Consider the following 7,965-nt stretch of genomic DNA (forward strand, 5'->3'; position numbering starts at 1 on the left):
TGGCCTCTCTGTACACGTAGCGTACACACACACACACACACACACACACAACCTAGCCCCCCCCCCCTCCTCTTCACATGATATCACTCGGGAGAGGGCAATGAGAACTGAAAGGCAATTTAGTCTGATGGGAGAACAAACTACAGCACACAAAGCCGTGTGATGTGGTCAAGCCAGTCAACCATCCCCAAAGTATGCAAAAGAGTGGCTGTCTAGACACACACACACACACACACACACACACAAAGCAAAGACACACAATACAGGAGACGCAATGAAAAAGGAATCAGGCTGAAAAGCTTTTCAAAGTCATGTCACTGATGAACTTCACATTAGAAATAAGTCGAGAGAGGTTGTTTTATAGTCGTAAATGTCTAGCTTGAGAAATTGCCTCGCTCCTGCCAAGAAACAAAGAAATCTAAGTTTTCACTCTTGCATCATCTCTAAATTGTTTGCATACGTCCGCAGTGCACAATGTCATTGTCGTAACACAATGTTGTAATGTTCTTTTGCGGTAGACGATTGCTGTGCGGGCAAACTCTGCAACATTTATAAATAGCATATGTCCACATTTTTTCTGGTCTTAAATCTAATGTCAATAAAATAGAAGCAAACCAGTTTCACACATTGTGGAGATAATAAAAATAATCGATTAATTGTTCTGAAGCTAGTTAGTAATTGTGCGAAATTAATTATCGAGGCATAATAGCGTGTAGTACTCTCTACCACCAGCAGGGGTGCTGTTTCAGTCTCAAGTACTAAAGAAGATGATTTTATGAGCAGTTGCGCTGTCTAAATGTGAATCTGGACTGTATGGAAAACAGTTCTCGTGCGGTGTTGTATGGAGTGACGGCCCAAGACAGCTGAGGCGCGTGCAAAATGAAACAATGTCACGAGAGACGCATTAACCACCTGCCACTGTTCACGGCCGGGTCACTTTGCAACAACAAACAGGCCACATCATAGCTGCTCGGCTGACTCACAAAAACCGCTCAAGTACTTCGGAACTTTCTTCCCCCGCGGATGTAAAAATTTTGGACAGATTCAAAATACGCCGCTTGGGATCAATTATTCGTGTTTTAGCTTAGGAAGGGAAAACTCACTTTAGTTGAGAGCTTTTTACCCAAAGTTGTTCATCATCTTGTACAGTTTGATAAGATAACGGCGTGAGGTGAATTGAGCAATGAGCCAAAGCTTTTAGGGGTGATGGATTTTTTAGGGGGATGTGTGTACGCGTTCAACACGGGAGTGTTGAGACGTGTGGGTGGGCTGCGGCATGATGTCATTGCGGACATATTGTGCTTTTTATCCCGGAGAGATGGAACAAGCTAAAAAGGTTAAATGGAACTCTTATTGTATGATTAAGGCGATGTATAGATATAAAATTACGGCTGTCGCTATCAAATATTTTGAGTGCATTATTCCATCGATTTATGGAAGTATCAGATCCAATTTTATTTCATTTAAAGTGTAAAAAATAATTAAAATAATTTTATTTTATTGATTTTTTTTTTTTTTTTTTTTTTACTGATAACTGATATTTTTGTTTGGTATGATTTAGTGATTTAAAAATAAAGAACGGTTAAGCTGAATCACACATGGTCATTGTTTTCCAAACTAAAAGCAGACGTTTGCCATTGTCTTATTTTGATTAAACACAATTTGGACAATCTTTAGTCAATTGACAGTTATGCGATTATGAAAATACAAGACAATTAATTTGGTAATCGATTTTTTTTGGGACGATTAATCGATTCATTTTGACACCTCTTTAGAGCTCTAGTTTTTGCTGACATGCTCAACAAATAGAATTTTGTTACTGAATACTTGAATGACTGATATTTTAATATGCCTATGCAGTACTGATACATCACCCTCGGGCTTTCTGGGTTTTTATTTTATCCAAGATGACTCTCGACTGTTTTGCAAGCCCTGAGCGCTCCTCTCTTTGTCACTCCCTCGCAGAGCCCAAGTCTTGTAAAAATCCAGCTGCGAAGACGAACTCCAGAACTTCCAGGAAAAACGCTATCAGACGCCCCTGAGCCTGGCGAACTTTGTTGATTAATTCTTTACTAACGGGCTCTGACGCTGCTGCACACGAGAGATGTGAAAACTAGCGGCATTACTCACGTCTGTTCGGGGTTTCTGGTCAGAGTCACGCTTTTGCAAAAACCCACAAATTTCTACGACCCACTTCCAACAGGTGAAACGAGAACATGGAAGAAAATGTCAGTTGTTTGAGCGGGTTGTATTTATTTCCCAGCACAAAATTAACCATAGCCAGATAAACACAGATTATTTAAACAGATCAGAACCACATGCGAGGGCCTGATGAGAAGAAAAAAAGAGGGCCAGAACTTCTCTATCTCATTCATTACCGTGAGGACTCTCGGGCACTCGGTCCCGGTTGACGTCGGCCGATCAAAGACGCATCGGCGGATCGGATTACCAAACATACACTAATGATGATTGCTTTTTACAACGAGATGAAGAGCAAAGAGCCGCGGCGAGAGTGCGAAGATGAAACGCGGCGAATGTGATCTGTAGCCCTCGGTAATATTTTTTTTTGCAGTGACGTTATTCTCGTGGATGTCTCGTTACAGTAAAACGGAACATATGCATTCTTGTTTTGGGGATCGTCATTAAAGATCCTCTCGCAAAAAAGAGGACAAGTCTGTTGTGCGATAAAACTAAATGAGTCATTTTAATTATTCTCATACGGATGCTGGAAGGGAGTACCGGAGTCTTATATTAGCGTGTCGTGTAACATGGAGTTTTGCTTTGCTTCATTGTGACTCATTTAATTAGTTAAAGCAGAGCAGCTTCAGGTAGTCCTGTTTTTAAAAAAAAAAAAAAAAGACTAGACTGAAGACGAATTACACTGATAATACTCACCAGGAATGTCACAAAATGTCTCCATGGCTTGGCTAGATGTAAGAAAAATCTGGTCCTTGGATGGATTAAACACTTTTAGGGAAGAAATCTGGAAGTTCGTTCAATTATATTTTCATTTATTTACTGCTGTGATTTGATAAATGGGCCTAGATAAAGCCTGGTAGAAAAGTAAGAAGGCAATCAGTGTCAGGGTTGGACCATGAATCAGTGTTGGGGGCGGGGCAATAATGTGGATTAAGTAGCTGTTTTGGAAATATTCAGATTTATGAAGTTTTTAATTTTTCAAAATGAGTTTTTCTTGATTTGAAAAGTCTGGCTTCTATTCTGTTGTGTTTCTATGAACCTCGTCTGGATATAACGTGTAATGTGTCTCGGTAAAATATTTAAAAAATTTGCAGTTCCGGATTGTTTTTGGGTTTTTCACACACGCCGCAATCACAGCAGCCGTGTCGGTGAACGTGAGTCTGTTTAAAGTCTCCAATGACTCTCAAGTGTTTAGTCTGCACGCTTTACTCCACCATCTGCTTTACAGCTGCCTTCCTAGAAGGTAACAAGAATAAGGATTAAAAAAAAAAAAAAAAGTCATTTGCAGTAATGTTTGTTAACAAATACGCCAACCAATCAGGTCAAGGAGAAACAAAGGTTGGACGCGATTAAGATTCGTTATTGTCAAAAACAAGTCACTAACTACTCAAATGAGACTATTTGCAGATTTGGTTAAACAGAGGTCATTTACATATTCTTTTAAATTTATTCAGGGTCGTGATGTCACTATCATCTGATTGGCTAACAGATGTAGGACTTTTTTTTTTTAAGCAATGCAAGTAATTTCAAGTCCAGTTGCTGTTTTGAAACAAACACAAAACAAAAAGGGGCCTAAGACGGACCCTTGTCTTTGTCAAGCCAGCTTCTTTTATTCGGATCTCATTAGTGTGTGCAGGTGTTCCTAATGTTGTGGCCGGTGAGTGTTTTACAATGTTTAAAGTTCTAATGATGGATGGCGCATGTCGTAAATATTTCCTGTAGCTTCTTTGGTCTCTTGTTTTGTGCTTCATCAATGCTGCTAATTTGTCCCACACATCCTTCCTGTGTCGGGCCTCTCATGTGGTCTCGCTCCTCAATTTTCTTCAACATCTAGTCATCGCTGGTGGAGTGGGCTTCCCCTGAGCCTTCATCATCATCTGTATCTTTTGGGCCTCCTCCATCCTTCTTTCCTCACTCTCGTGCCCCTTAGCTTTGTCACCGGCCTTGCTTTGAAGTACGCTTTTAAGAGCACAATTAAACCCGCTTCTCCAGACACCGTACTCACTTCTCACCTTTTTAATAAGGTACTCCTAGACAAGTGTCGTGCCCCCCTTTTTTTTTTTTTTTTTTTTTTTTTTTTTGTTCGTTTGCACTCTCACATCCAATGCCTGTAAATTCTTCGGCTGCTATCTTAGCGACTGTACTATACACGTGTTTTCAGAGAATGAATGAAAACAAATAAAAGTCAAAGCAGAGGCATTTCTGGCACTTTGACTCATTGTGAATGTTGCTTCCGTTACTTTGATGCAAAAGTGAATCAGAGGTGACCACAGATGGGAAGGGAGCAGGAAGCCATTAGGGGCAAGAGACCACCTAACTGTCGCTCGGCATGTGCCCGCTCTTCTTGTCACTCGGCATGTTAGTCAACAGGTATCACAAATTGAAAAACAAGACCATTATTTTTTTTTCTACATTTATTATATATATTATAAATTTGAAATTATTTTATTTATTTATTTATTTATTTATAAACAAGGCCATTATTTTTTTCTAAATTTATTATATAAATTATTGTATTTATTTATTTACTTATTTATTTATTACCTAGACTCAGTCCTTTCAGCAGTAGGGTTGTGAAATCCAGCCTCAGTTATGAGATGCACTTGAGATCAAGGTTCAAGTTCCTGTACATGTAGCCTCGAGCTAAACTCGACTTTTGTTGTAGTCATGGGGGCATAAAGAAGTCACTAGACCCCCCCGCCCTCACAAAAATAAATCCCTGCAAGTCCAAAAGAGAGTCAAGCGTATTTCTGCCATTCACCATCAGAAAGTTAAGCCTTCTAAGCTGAGAGACATGCAGCTCAGCCTTCAGAGATTGAGGGGATATTTTAAATTCAAACATGGACATTTCCTTAATAACTTCCTCAGCAGCTCAACCTTTGAGAAGGAAACCGATTTCCTTTCCTTTTGTCTCTATTTTGGTCATTAATAACACAATATTGTCCGGTGTGTCTGGGGAGCTAGCAGGGAACCACCTGGTTCCAGTTAGCCTCATCGGAACCTGATGTCGGGAGGCCGGCAGTGAGCAAGCAATGGAGGGGAGGGGGGGCTACAACGAGGCTGCTCGGCTCCCATTGGGAGCCAGCTAAGTAAATTGCAGGGCCTTCCATTATTTTATTCTGTAGAGGCTAATTAATGACCAAATCAGGTAATTAATGTTCTTGTCCGTTTGGCTGCCAAATTTCAGTTACAACTGAGGCCTATTAAACAACTTTATTTATCTTTTGTTAACTGTATTTGTAATAGCATGATGTACTTTTAGCCATAATGTTATTTAGCATAATTAGACATTATCATTTTTCTTTTCAAATTGCAGTTACTCCATACGACCACCATTCTGCTCAAAATTACATGCAGAAAGGATTTTAGGAGGACGACACAGCCATAAATCAGAGAGGAAAAATATTAGCTATAATATTTACAAGAATTCGAAAAGCTTCAAATTTATGCTGCACATGTTTCCAAAATCAAATTGTTTGCAGTGTATTCATGTTTGAAATACAAACCTATCAAACAACGTTAGGGTGATCAGAGATTTTAGGCTGGCCCTTCCTCACGTCCAACATCAATCATTCTGACATCTTAAATTGGCAAAAAACGCTGCGGAATACTCCAAAAGTCTTCCTACTATATAAAACAGGATACACACGCACACTTGAGCAAAATTCGTGTCAGTGTGCACAAAAAATTATTATTAAAGTAAAATTAAATATTAATAAAAATATTAATAAATATTGTTATTAATGTCAAATAAAATCTGAATGAATATATAAATAAATATATATAAATATATCTAAAATAAAAATATTGCCATGCTGTGTCACCCTGGAGTCTCGCTCACGTATGCATGCATTTAAGTGTAACCGCATCCCACTGACCCATGTTAGCGTCACCAGCAGTGCTTTGGTGGGCTCTCTGATGTCACAGCACGCATGGCTTCTCACAAACGGGTCGGAATGGTTCCACGGGTTCCATTTAGGAAATCCGCTATCATTGCAGCGGCTCCGTCCAATCACTTCTAAAGGAAGAAACCGGAGATGCCAACTATCTGTGATGTCATTCTGTGAAAACACCCACAGCTATAATCAAGAGTTAGAACTAAGATGGCGAGCACATATCGAGGCGTGCCAGAATGTACGAAAGCGTGTATTTGGGTGGGGATTTATGGCGAACCTCTTTTGTGTTTTTCTGATCACACTGTGGCGGGCCGCAGTTTCTGTAATCAGCAGTGAGTGCTCTCATGAGAGTAAAAAATGTTATTCTCCAGTTTGTGGGCTCTTTTCAAGTTAAAGGGGATTGCGCAATTGAAAAAAATATATATACCAGAAACCACTGAGCCTAAGAAAAAACAACAAGTGTCATTTGTTGCACATTTATGGGAATTTTTTTTTTTTTTTTTTAACTTAATTGATTTTGTAATTCTCGTAACTTCACTAAGGTGTTGTGGATTTTTTTTTGTGGTGAGGGGGGGTGGCAGAACCTCCCTCCTCTGCGGCCCTTCTCATCACGTCTATTTTGTAACGCTTCATCAGCTTCTACCACGGGCCAAATGTAGATCAATCAAGCATGTTTGCATTCATACCATCTTTGATCCGCCAGTTTGTTGTTCAGTTGTCTTCAAAACCCTCAAGGAACGACTGCACTTAGATTTTGATTTGCTTTGATTAAGAGAACCTCGTCGTCTTTTGCCAGCAAATAAACAAAAGGCTGCAAAGTTTTTGAGCTGACTCCTTCATGTGGGCCCCTCCTTTTTTGTTGCTTTTTAGAAACACACTCGGAAAAAGGTTTTTGAATGTGTTTGGGGGTCAGGGTGGGCCGCAGGCCGAGTTACATCTTGCAGCAATTAAGCCGCATGCATCTCTTGGTGTGCACCTCCAATGCGCTCCTGTTTCAAGGCCAGAACAACACAACAAAAATGAAGACGTTTAGAGGGAGGGGCCAACTTAGTGGTCATTTAGAAACTTAATATGTACTGTATTCTATTTGTTCCTTGGGTTCCCTGCAGTTCTGTTGGCTGACATTACTGACATGCCCAAAGGTTCCCCAGAGGCCACATGCCAAAAGCAACGTTTCCCTCCGCGGAGGCACTTAACGTGGATTTGGTGTCCCTCAACAATTTTGAGCTGTATGCCAACACAAATGTTTCCAGAGCAACAAAGACATTATTGCCTCCTGGTACACACACACACTGATTAGTGAGATTATTGAATCATAAGTTTCATATTTGACTTCCCGACTATTGGATTTATTTTATTTCGCAAGAATATAATATTGACTGTAATGCTGACTCGTCAAACGTATTTTTGCATTGAAAGTTTTTTGACTATATGGAATTTGAGCTTATTTTTTTTCCTCAATTTTGGGATTTTTTTTTCAGTTTAATTCTCATAACTGCCTTTTTTAAAAATACATTTTCATCACTTTATTCTTGCAAATTGACTTTTCCCAGACAGTTCTGACTTTGTCTTTTACCACTTTTTAGAGCATCCCCAGTTTTTCAATTGCACATTTTTGCCTTGACAAATATGAGCCCATGATATATTAGGATCGCAGCACCCCGAGGTCACAACATGTGGGGAGGCACGATTGACAGGAAGTTATTGTGTAAAGACAGATGTGTTTGCCCAGCGGGCAGGAACCGGAACAGGAAACCCACTTGTTTTGTGCCACTGGTTGGAGGAAACACAAGAGAAGATTAATGATCCCTAGTTGAACTTCACCTGAGAAATTACCAATGTCAATTTGGCGCAAGTATCCGAACACACA

The 7,965-nt window shown here is 39.8% G+C and overlaps 1 long non-coding RNA gene across 2 annotated transcripts in view; it reads left to right on the forward strand.

The window, feature by feature from the left end:
- The window catches only part of LOC148389772 (uncharacterized), a 37,981-nt gene that overhangs the window by 14,616 nt on the left and 15,400 nt on the right, over nucleotides 1-7,965 (forward strand). The gene's annotated exons all lie outside the window — the stretch shown is intronic.

The sequence above is a fragment of the Syngnathus floridae genome, chromosome 12 (genome assembly GCF_059516105.1).
Source record: "Syngnathus floridae isolate MCC-2025c chromosome 12, RoL_Sflo_1.0, whole genome shotgun sequence".
NCBI lineage: Eukaryota > Metazoa > Chordata > Actinopteri > Syngnathiformes > Syngnathidae > Syngnathus > Syngnathus floridae.